Here is a 12,688-nt window from a genome sequence, read left to right on the forward strand (position 1 = left end):
AGGAAAGAAAAATATTAAACCAAAAGCACGGCACATTGGAGTTTCCAATACAACCCACAAGTGTGTGAAAATTGTCACTCTAGTGAAGTGAACCATCTCTCTGTATTTTTAGGAAAAGATCTCAGTGTTCTGCCCCTGGGTGGGTAGCAACATAGCCTGATTATGCTTACAATTCTAATATAGGCCAAGAACTTGGGGAAAGCGACACTGTTCTAGACATGGTGGCATGTGAAGGTTCAGAACTGCTACCCTAGGAGAGATGGAGAGTACACAGGTTCTTTTGGCATCAGCACCCCACCCAGTCTCTAAAGAAAGCACCCATGTGACCAGTGGTAGTTTGGGGGTAGGTAGGGGAATGGCATTTGAGGGGGAGGTAGCTCAATAAGACTGTAAGCCCCTTAAGACCATGTATCTTTTATGTCATTTTTATATTCCCAAGTACCTCTTACAGTGTTCTACCCAATCTAGACACTTAAATGCTGAGGAGGAAAAGGAAGAAAAGAAATATGCAGCGTGGCCTAGTGGAAAGAGCATTGGCCTGGCAGTCAGAGGACCTGGGTTATTATCCCGACTCTACCACTTACCTGCTGAGTGATCTTAGGTAAGTCTCTTAACTTAACTGTGCTCAGTTTTATCACCAGTAGAATGAGGATTGAATTTCTCTTATCCCTCCTACTTAGACTGTAAATTCTATGTGGGATGGGAACTTTGTTTGACCTAATTATCTTGTATCTAGTTCAGTGCTTGGTACAGAGTAAGCACTTAAATACTATTAGTAGTAGTAGTAACAGTGGTAATAATAATAATGAAAATGCAGAGGTTAAAGAGGAGAAGGAGGAGAAGTAAGGTGATGTATTAGGACATAAATGTCTTAAATCTTCTCAGTTCAACTATTGCATGAACCTACTCCTAGAATACATCAAGGCTCCATACAGACAGGGCATTTTCTGGAGGATGAAAAAAAAAGATGAAAGAAAGAATTGATTTTACTGTCACCTTATCTTTGGAAAGAGAAATCCCATTCACATATAAGGTTACTCTTTTTCCTTTTTTTGGTCACACACTATCTTCCTGCCATTAATTAATTAAATTCATTCATTCAGTCATATTTATTGAGCGCTAACTGCCCATAGAGCACTGTACTAAGTGCTTAGAAAGTACAATACAGCAATTAAAAGAGATAATCCCTGCTATTAAATAGATGCATATATGGCGGAGTAGCACACATGCACATTTACAGATAGTATTTCATGAGTAATGAACTTCCTCTTTTCAATTTAGATAAAGCGGGGGAGGGGAGAGGAAACTATGAAAGCAAGAAATGCAGTGTGATTTCCCCGGGAAGTGGGCCGCTCTGTGGTCACTGGGGCATGCACTTTCTGGCTGGGCTGGGCACAGCATTCTTCAACGGGGACCAAAATAACTCCCTCTCGGTCTGGTTGAAAGGGAGAAAGGTCCCAGGTTGTCTCATGAGATTCTGACTGCTTTTCTCAGTTAAAACAACAAGAAAACTGAGGAAGGAAAGGAAGGGGGGAAATGGGGCGCCTCCCCAAGACTGCTCAGAGTGTCATGCCCTACAGCCCTTTTTCCATTTCCCTTGGAGAGAGCCAGAAATCAATGGGGGTCATTGCTTCCGCTTCCTAGAATCAAAAGTCAAAGGCGGGCTTGGCAGGCTTCATGTAAATCAACGAAACAATCGATAGTATTGATTAAACGCTTTCTGGGCAGAAAGAGTACATTAGAGCTAGTAGACCTAATCACTGCCATCAGGGAGCTTACAATTTAATGGGGAAGAAAAGCACCAAAATAAACTATAGGTAGGGGGAAACAACCAAATTTAGAGATAAACAAGTGCTACAGGTGGGAGAGGCAGGGAGTGGGTACTCCTGTGCCTAGGTGATAGGAAAATACTGAAGCAGCACTTCAAAGCCTTATTAAAATCAAATTTCCTCCAGGAGGCCTTCCATATTAAACCATAATAATAATAATAGTAATTGTGGTATTTGGTAAGCACTTACTATGCACTAGGCAGATAGTGCATACATGCTACAGTAGATATAACCTAATTGGCTTGGAAACAGTCCCTGTTCCATGTGGGATTCACAGTCCCAATCCCCATTTTACAGATGAGGTAACTGAGGCCCAGAAAAGTGAAGTGACTTGCCCAAGGTCCCACAGGAAACAAGTGATGGAACCAGGATTAGAAACCATGCCCTTCTGACTCCCAGGCACATGTGCTATCCACTAAGCCATGCTGCTTCTCAGGCAACCATCTGTTTCCCGTATTCCCTCTCCCTTTTGTGTTGCCTATGCACTTGGATATTCCCCTCACCCTTAGCCCCACAGTATTTAGGCAAATATATGTAATTATTTATTTTAATGTCTGTTTCCCCCTCTGGATTGTAAATATCCTGTGGGTAAGGAACATGTCTATCAGTTCTGTTGTACTGCACTATCCCAAGAACTTAATATAGTTCTCTGTGCACAAAAAGTGCTCAATAAATACCACTGATTGATTGGAGGTAAGAGATTAATCAGGGAAGGCCTTCTGGAGGAGATGTGATTTAAGAATGGCTTTAAGGAAGGGGAGAGTCATCAATCAATGGGATTTATTGAACACTTACTGTGTGCAGAGCACTGCATTAAGTGTTTGAGAAAGTACCATATAGCAGAGTCAGTATACCTGTTTCCTACCCGCAATGAGCTTACAGTCTAGAGGAATGGTCTGCCACCCTCTCAATCTGATTGTGAAGAATTTTCCCATACCAAAGACAGTGTGAGAAATTTAGTTTCAGATAACTGGTCTGTGACCCTGCCAACTGCCCAAACCACTAGTGATTCCTTCTGTGGGTTTCTAACCTTCTTGCTCTCCCTTTGGAAAGACAATGGACTCTGTGCTGAAATTAGTATTCGTATTTCCATCTCTCCCTTCTCTGAAAAATCAATAATGGCTTTGAGCAGCAAGAAAAAAATGGAAGGGGGAGGCAAGGGGCAAAGGAGTATACTAGTTAAAGTCAGCAGACAGCAATAAAGAACCATATTAAATGTGCATTTAAGGGTAGTTGGATGTAAAGCTGCTGAAGCCATTTTCTAATGGCCCCTAGAGTCTGTCAGAGGAGAAGTGTTTGAAAAAACTAGCACATAGGCAAACAGCATCACATTTTTCATTGCAAAGGAAAAACGGGCCCTTTATCAGCAGTGTCTTGGAATAAGGTAATGTTTGATTGTGTTGAGGGTTGCAAGCATTTCTTAAAGGGGATTGAGAAATTTTCTCCACAGATGTTCAAGACAAAACCCCAGAGGTGCAGAACTCCAACAGACTGAAGTCAAGGAGTCAGTGATCTATGGTATTTTATGACTTAGAAATTTCTTCTGGGTGAAAAATCCAGAAGCATAGAAATGAGAGGGAAAACAGACCAGCAGATCTGGATGGACTTCTTACACTCCACCAGAACACTAGAAGTCCTGCTGATTTCTTACTTCGGGTAGATTTCACTATCCTGCACTAACATACCCAGAAATTGTTGCAGTATGATGGACTAAGATGGGAAGCAGCATGGCCTAGTAGAGAGAGCATGGGCCTGGGTGTCAGAAGGACCTGGGTTTAATCCCAGCTCTGCCACTTGTCTGTGTGACCTTGGGCAAGTCACTTCACTTCACTGGGCTTCAGTTACCTCATCTGTAAAATGGTGATTAAGACTGTGAGCCTCATGTGGGACACAGACTGTGTCCAACCTGATTAGCTTGTAATCTACTCCAGCGCTTAACAAATACCAAAAATAAAACAAAACAAAAAAACTCCTACCAACGCCCGCCCCCCAAAACCAAGAATCTTGCAAGTCACTGGGAAATTTGGGTGAAGCTTTATTAGTCATATGGCATTTGACCAGGTCACCATAGTGCACACTGCAAAAAGTACCAGTCACCGCTTAAGGACCACAACTGGTCTCTGGAGCAGCCTCACAGCTGAACTAAATGAGGTCCTGCGTGATAAGATCCACTGCAGAAGTCACATGTAAACTACAGCACAGTACAGTGCCTCACATTGGTTTACTCATCCCCTTGGGCAGCCATGGGGTTTCATGGGGACTGGCTGAAAATACATGCAGCCTGGGAAAGCAGATTCTGTATACTAATGCTTACTGGCTAAGGATTTTCCCAAAGCCAGTCATCATGAGGGTCGTTGTCCGAATGACATTTAATGACATTTAATAGGTAGTCAGAGATGGTATCAGCAGCCTGCTAATTATCATGACCATTCTCACCACTTACTGCTGACTGAGCTCAGGTGGAGTGACTGGAGCTATACCACATTTGTGGGGGGTGGACGGCAGTGCAGAGCTAGAAGAAACACAACCTTGGCCTTGGCAGAACTTATTTTCAAACTTAGCCAAGATATCCATTACTTTAATTGTATTTAATCAATCAGTGATAAGGCCTGGTGGATACAGCATAGGCCGGAGAGACAGAAGGACCAGGGTTCTAATTCTGGCTCTACCACTTGCCTGTTGTGTGACTCTGGGCATGCCACTTAACTTCTTAGTGCTTCAGTTACCTCATCTGCAAAATGGGGATTAAGATTGTGAGCCCTAGATGGGATAAGAACTGTATCTAACCTGTTAACTTGTGTCTACCCCAGTGCTTAGAACAGTGCATGTCACATAGTAAGCGCTTTAACTACTACTACCATTCACTCATTCATTCAATAATATTTATTGAGTGCTTTTTCTATACAGAGCACTGTACTAAGATCTTGGGAGAGTACGATACAATAAACTGACACATTCCCTGCCCACAATGAGCTTACAGTCTAGAGTTGGGAGACAGACATTAATATAAATAAATATATTACAGATGTGTACATAATTGTTGTGAGGCTGGGAGGAGGGAAGATCAAAGGGAGCATGTCAGAGAGACACAGAAGGGGGAGATGTGGAAAGGGGGTTGGGGAGAGTTAGTCAGGGAAGGCGTCCTGGAGGAGATTTACTACACCATTTATTGAACTTTTACTGTATGCAGAGCACTGTACTAACCATTTGGGAGAGTGCAATAAACAGAGTTTGTAGACCTGACTAGATGGGGAGACAGACTTCAAAATAAACTACAGATATGTACATAAGTGATGTGGAACTAAGGGTGGGGTGAGTATTGCGTGCTTAAAGGGTAATAATGTTGGTATTTGTTAAGCGCTTACTATGTGCCGAGCACTGTTGTAAGCGCTGGGGTAGACATAGGGGAATCAGGTTGTCCCACGTGGGGCTCACAGTCTTAATCCCCATTTTACAGATGAGGGAACTGAGGCACAGAGAAGTTAAGTGACTTGCCCACAGTCACACAGCCGACAAGTGGCAGAGCTGGGATTCGAACTCATAAGCCCTGACTCCAAAGCCCATGCTCTTTCCACTGAGCCAAAAGGGTACAGATCCAAGTGCAAAAGCAACACCAAAGGGAGAGAGGGAGTAGGGGAAATGAGAGTTTAATAGGGGAAGGCCTCTTGGAGGAATGTAATTTTAATAAGGCACTGAAGGTGGGGAGAGAATGGTTAGTACAGTGCTCTGTAATATATGAGGGATGTGGGAATTCCAGTCCAGAGGGAGGATGTGGACAAGGGGGTGGCGCCGATAGATGAAATCAAGGTACAGCGAGTATGTTGGCATTGGAGGAGCGAAGCTTGTGGGATGGTTTGTAGTAAGTAAGATATCAGTGAGGGGGAGAGCTGTTTGAGTGCTTTAAAGCTGATGGTAGGGAGTTTCTGTCTGATGCAGAAGTAGATGGACAACAACTGGAGCTTCTTGAGGAGTAGGCGATGTGCACTGAATTGCTTTTAGGAAAATGATCCAGGCAGCAGAGCGAAGTGGTTTGGAGTAGGGAGAGACAGGAGGCAGCGACGTCACTAAGGAGGCTGATGCAGTAGTCAAGGTGTAATTTAAGTACTTGGATCAGCATAGTAGCAGTTTGGATAGGGAGGAAAGGGCAGATTTTAGCGATGTTGTGAAGGTAGAACCATCAGGATTTAGTGACAGACTGAATATACAAGTTGAATATGAAAGATGTACTGAAGATAATTTGCTGAAGATATATTACTGAAGATAACTGGCCTCTATGCAAATTTATACAGTGCAGGCACCTAACTGTAAGGGCAGAAGTGCTTTGGTTTGCTGGGTCTGAGTGTGAGATCAGAAAATCCCAGATGCCAGTCAGGACAGGCTTCCTGGAGAAGATCCCTAAGTGAAGAGTGAGAAAAGTCCAGTAGGAGTAAAGAAGGAAATTCCAGGGGTGAGAGACAGCTGAAAGGTCAAAAATATCCAGGAAAGATATTTTTCCTGAAACAGTGGGAGCAACACCAGGGCAGGAGCAGGAGATAAGGGGAAACTAATTAATTAACTAAGGTACTTGTTAAGTGCTTGCTATGTTACAAGCACTGTTCTAAGCACTGGGGTAGAAACAAGTTAATCATGTTGGACACAGTTCCTGGCCCACATGGAGCTCATGGTCTTAATCTTCATTTTACAAATGAGGGAACTGAGGCTCAGAGAAGTTAAGTGACTTGCCCAAGGTCACAAAGCAAACATGTGGGAGAGCTGGGATTAGAACCAGGAACTTCTGACTCCCAGGCCCATGCTCTACCCACTAAGCCATGCTGACAGTTCAAGAATGCTAGTGCTCCAAGCTGGTGCAGATGGACTGGCACCTAGTACAGTGCTCTACACAGAGTAAGCCCTCAATAAATAGCATTGACTGATTAAGTGGGAGCCATCAGAGGATGAGGGGACTAGAGAGAAAGTGACTATCATATATGTATTCAGTACTTAGAGAAGGGAGATTTGCAAGGATTAACTGAAGGCCAAGGGATCAGTGAGAAGTGGTTTGCAGTCAGGACCACACTAATAAATCAAACAAAAGCAGTAACACAGAAAAGCAGCTGCAGCACTTGAATGCAAGGAGGTGATAAATAAGAATTGCTTAACAGTAGCTAGGAACTAATTTTCTACTAGTCACATGCATCCATCCATTGAATCTGCAATAAAGTCAAACTCACCTGCTTAAGGCTGACAGAGAGACCACACACAGTCCAAGAAAGCAAAAACCTAAGAAATCACTAAAAACATTGTTTTAGAAAACAGTGAATCTTGAGCACCGTTTCTTGGAGGCAGCTTTTCCAAGTGTCTCTATCTGTTGCCAAATTGTACATTCCAAGCACTTAGTACAGTGCTCTGCACATAGTAAGTGCTCAATAAATACTATTGAATTGAATGAAAGAACACTTTCAGAAGAACTGTACCATGTAGAGTATATGTGCACAGACATGCACATGAGAACACAGGAAATCAACCCAATAGTAGTACTCTTTTCCCACCTTATTTTTTGACTCACACACCATGATGCCTTGATAATTGACATTTAATATGTCTCTATAAGGTTTTAAAGGTAAAGTACAACTGTCCAGGTGAAGGAAATGCAGACTTGTGTGCCGTATGGCAAGAAGTGGTCTTAAAAGGCAATTCTAGGCTGGCTGCCCTGTTAAATGTGAAGCTTAATTGGGAATATTTTAACATAATGCCAAAATCTTCCATTCTCTGTCTCCTAAATTCAGTTTTAAAGGTTTTAATTTGTGTTCATTTGTTCATCAAATCAATCAGTGGTACTTGAGAACTGACTGTGTGCAAAGCACTGTACCTGAGCATTTGGAAGAGTTAAATGAAATTGGTATACAATGATTCCTGCCCTCAAGGAGCTTCCAGTCCAGTGGGGGGACTGGCATAAAAGTAAATTAGATATAAAAGGATGAAGGAAAAGTGGATATGAATATGAGTTAGTAATGGATCTGAGTAAAATGTGTAAAGGGGGTTGGGAGCATATAACTGATAGAAATGCTGAAATGGTGTTTGGGGTGATTAGAGCTGGGGAGAACAGAAATTAATCTGGGAAGTTTGAAGCATACAAACATTGCCCTGGCCTTCAATTTCTGTCCATAATGTGAAAAATTTTTATTGCTGGAAATTGCCAAAACCACCACCTATCCTATAAGGACCCACATTCAATTTGTTTCTAAGTTCTTCTAATGTTTCATAGCACCCTTTTCTCTCCTCTCTGGTAAAATCCTCATCACTTCCCAGGTGTTCTATTGTTACAGCCTCTGGTCCCCCTGCCTCCAGCCTCTTCTTCAGTCTTTTACATAACAGCATAAAACCTCAACTTCTCCATTCAAACAGCTACTTGCCTTGTTCAAGCTCCTGTCATCTTACAGTTAGACACTGTACCCTCCATTTCTGTTTTCCGGCCTTCAGTCTCTCCCCACTTCAGGCTATACTATATACTGCTACTGAGATCATCTTCCTGAAGCATGGTCACTCCCATATAACTCTCCAATCCTCTAGTGACTCAATCCCAACCTCTAATGACTACCTATTGCCCTCCACATCAAGAAGACTCTCCTTGCCATTTTTTTATTATATTTCTTAAGCACTTACTATGTGCTAGGCATTGTTCTAAGCACTGGGGTAGATATAACCTAATCAGATTGGACACAGTCCAGTCGCCCTTGGGATTCACAGTCTTAATCCCCATTTTACAGATGAGGTAACTGAGGCACAGAAAAGTGAAGTGACTTGCTCAAGGTCAGATAGCAGACAAGTGACGAAGCTGGTATTAGAACCCAGGTCCTTCTGACTCGCATGCCTGTGCTCTATCCACTAGGCAACACTGCTTCTCCACTGGCTTCAAGGTTCTCCATCTGGCCTCTCCACTTTACACATTAGCCCCCTCACCCACTACTCTCCAGCCCAAACTTTGCTCCATCCAAGCTCACATACTAATTGTACAGTACCTCAACTCTCCAACTTCGAACATCCTCGCTCACAATGCCCCTATAATCTGGAACTCCCTTACAAATGTGTCCAACTATGACTCTCTCCAATTTTGAAGTCCTCCTGAAATCCCACCTGTCCCAGGAGGCTTCCCCTGATTAATTCACAATACCCCAGTCACAGCAAACCAACATTCATCAGTATGACTTGTGTATTTTATCCGTGTCCTTGGCACCTACTAACACCTTTTTATCAATCAGTGGTATTTATTGAGCATTACTGTGTGCGAAGCACTGTACTACACATTTGGGAGGGTACAATATAACAGTGTTGGCAGATGCGTTCCCTACTCATAAACAGCTTATAGTCTAGAGGGGGACACCAACACTAACATGAATAAATTAAATTAAAAATAAATAAATAGTACTTAAGTCCTATGGGGCTGAGGGAGGGGTGAATAAAAGGTGCAAATCCTAGTGCAAGGGTGATACAGAAAGGAGTGGAAGAAGAGGAAATGAGGGTTTAGTTGGGGAAAGTTTCTTAGTGGAGATGTGTTTTCTGTAAGGCTTTGAAGGGGAGAGAGTGAACGTCTGTCGAACATGAGGAGGGAGGGATTTCCAAGCTAGAGGCAGGATACTGGCAAGGGATGAGTAGTAAGAGAGAAGAGATCAAGGTACAGTGAGTAGGTTGGCATTAGAGGAGTGAAGTGTGTGGGTTGGGTTATAGTAATAATAATAATATTGGTATTTGTTAAGTGCTTACTATGTGCCAAGCACTGTTCTAATCACTGGGGTAGATACAAGGTCATCAGCTTGTCCCACGTGGGGTTCATGGTCTTCATTCCCATTTTACAGATGAGGTAACTGAGGCACAGAGAAGTTATGTGATTTGCCCAAGGTCACACAACTGACAAGTGGCGGAGGCAGGATTAGAACCCACGTCCTCTGACTCCCAAGCCCGGGGTCTTGCCACTAAGCCACGCTGCTTCTCAAGTAGACAATCAGGGAGGTAAGGTAAGAGGCGGCAAGAGATTGAGTGCTTTAAAGCTTATGGTAAGCACTTTCTGTTTGACATAGAGGTGGATGGGCAACAGCTGGAGGTTCCTGAGGATTGGGGAAACATTGACTAAACGTTTTTGTAGAAAAACTATCTGGGCAGCAGAGTGAATTATGGCCTGGAGTGGGGAGAGAAAGGAGGCAGAAAGTTCAGCAAGGAGGGAGGCTGATGCCATAATTAAGGCAGGATAGGATACGTGCTTGAATTAATGTAGTAACAGTTTGGATGGAGAGGAAAGGGTGGATTTTAGCGACATGAAGGTTGAACCGGCAGGACTTGGTGACAGACTGACTATATTTTATGAGTATATCAATGATTTATTCAGCAACTTTATCCTTATTTTCACTTCCTCCTAGATTATCCTTGTTCTTCCTCCTGCTCCCACTTTTTGGAAATAATTTTCATCTGTCTCCTCCAATAGATGGAAATCTTCTTGAAGGCAAGGAACACGGGTCTGCTACCCATTTTACTCACCCAAACACTTAGTACAAGTCTTGCCACTCCGAAGTCACTCAGTAAATACCACTTATAGGTTGGCTTTTTAAAACATCATTTGTAACACATCACCCCCTGCCCGCAAAACCTCCAATGTCTGACCAACCATGAATTTTTGCATAAAATAGAAAATTCTGACCATCAGCTGCCCCTATCCCCACTGCCACTGTCTTCTGCTACAATCCGACTCACATTATTCCCTCTTCCCAGGCAAGACTCCTACCTGCTCTTTGCCCTTGACTTTTCCACCTCCCACCCACTGCTTACTCATTTCTCCCTACCATTCAGCAACACTTCTTTTCTTCCAAGCCCTCCTGAGAGGCATTTCTTCTAAGAGGGTTCCCTGATCAATCCTTCTACTTTTCCGGTTGGACTAACCCCGCAGTACATTGGCGGTTTATTTACTCTTTCCCACTTAACTATTATTTCATCTATTTATATCACCTTTTCTTCCTCTCTAGATTGTAAACTACTTGAGAGTAAAGATTTTGTCATATACAGCTCCTTATGGGCAGGGAAAGTGTCTATCAGCTCTGTAGCAGTGTACTTTCCCAAGTACTTAGTACCATGCTCTGCACACAGTAAGTGTTCAATAAATACCACTGATTGACTGACCTGAATACCCTCAAAATGCTCTCCACGCAATAGGCTCTCAAAGCTGGTGATACAGTTGATGAAGTCAGTCACTAACAAGGGGATTGCACCCTCTTAGTTCAATTTCTTATTCGACCTTCTTTCCTACTCTGATACAACAATTGCAACATATCAGATGGGAAAGCTACATATGTCTTGCCCTTAGAGAAAAGCCTATATATACATATTCTCAGTTAAATCACCTAGTTGTCCTTCAAACCATTATCTACACAACTTGGTTCTACGTGAGGATTCGGATAAAAGGCTGTCAGAAGTTGTCACATCCTAAGTAACTTGGAATTCTCTCTGGAAATTTAAATAAAGGACTTAGAACAAGATAATAATAATAATCATAACAATGGTATTTCTTAAGTGCTTACTACATGCCAAGCACTTTTCTAATCGCTGGGGGAGATACAAGGTTATCAGGTTGTCCCAGATGGGGCTCACAGTTTTAATCCCCATTTTAGAGGTGAGGTAACTGAGACATAGAGAAGTTAACGACTTGCCCAAAGTCACACAGCTGACAAGTGCGGAGCCAGGATTAGAACCCACAATCTCTGACTCCCAAGCCCGTGCTCTTTCCATTAAACCACGGAGATCCAATCCATATAACAAATAGGTGTGCCTTGAAGTTTACCTAGTTTCACAAGAACAAGATGTTAGAACTCAACTCCTGCCAAAGCAGGACCCTATGAAAGTCACTTATCCTCTTTGTGACTCAGTTTCCTAATCTGTAAAATGGAATAAAGATGCTTGCTTTCCCTTCCTCTTATATTATGAGCCCTGTGAGGGACAGGGACTGTGCCCAATAGCACAGTGCTCTGGTCCATAGTAAATGTGCACACAGAAGGAATGTAGTGGCAAAAAAGAACATGGCAAAAGTTTTCTGGTCATCAATTAAGTTTCACCAGTTGCACCTGAGGGCTGTCATAGGAGTTCTGGGCAGCCCTAGGGTTCTTCTACTGCCCTTACTTCTATGACACCCTTATACTTGGACTTGCACCTTTAGTCACCCCTCTTTTAGCCCCAAATCAATCATGTACATACCCATTACTTATTTTAATATCTATTTCCCCCTCTAGACTATAAACTCCTTGTGGACAGGGAATATGCCTACCAATGTGTTTACCAACTCTGTTATAGTGTACTTTCCCAAGTGCCTAATACAGTAATCTGCACACGCTAAGCACTTAAATATGATTGTTTGATACCATCTTTCAAGTGGCAGAGGGAGAAATTTACCAAGCACCTGCTGTGGCAGAACCTGGCTCCCACCAAGGCTGCAGGCCTCTTGCTTCCATGAACAGCCAGTTAAGATATTAAAAAAAAATCAGAATATAGAAAATGGTAAAGTAAAAAACCCAAGTGTTTGCACAGGCATTCTGGATGTGTGAAATACCGGATAAATGTAATCAGGTGGTCCCCTCAATTACAGGTATTCAAGGACAAGGAGCGTATCTTCTGCTTTCACTGTTGCTGCTGATGTATGTCCCCAAGTCTCCAGAACAGTGCCCTGCACACTGTAGGTTCTCAAATACTCTTCTTACAGATGAAGAGGAAAACTCAAAAGGAAGTTTGATATTGTCATTTCCATTAGACAGACAACCTCTCTGGGCCTCAGTTTTGTCAACTGCATTGCCCCGGGCCATGTCCACTACAGAGGAAATATGGTCCTTGAGTTTCCAGTCAGTAGC

The 12,688-nt window shown here is 42.8% G+C and overlaps 1 protein-coding gene across 9 annotated transcripts in view; it reads right to left on the reverse strand.

Annotated features, from left to right (window-relative positions):
- The window catches only part of RFTN1 (raftlin, lipid raft linker 1), a 163,645-nt gene that overhangs the window by 42,940 nt on the left and 108,017 nt on the right, over nucleotides 1–12,688 (reverse strand). The gene's annotated exons all lie outside the window — the stretch shown is intronic.

The sequence above is a fragment of the Ornithorhynchus anatinus genome, chromosome 8, assembly GCF_004115215.2.
Source record: "Ornithorhynchus anatinus isolate Pmale09 chromosome 8, mOrnAna1.pri.v4, whole genome shotgun sequence".
NCBI lineage: Eukaryota > Metazoa > Chordata > Mammalia > Monotremata > Ornithorhynchidae > Ornithorhynchus > Ornithorhynchus anatinus.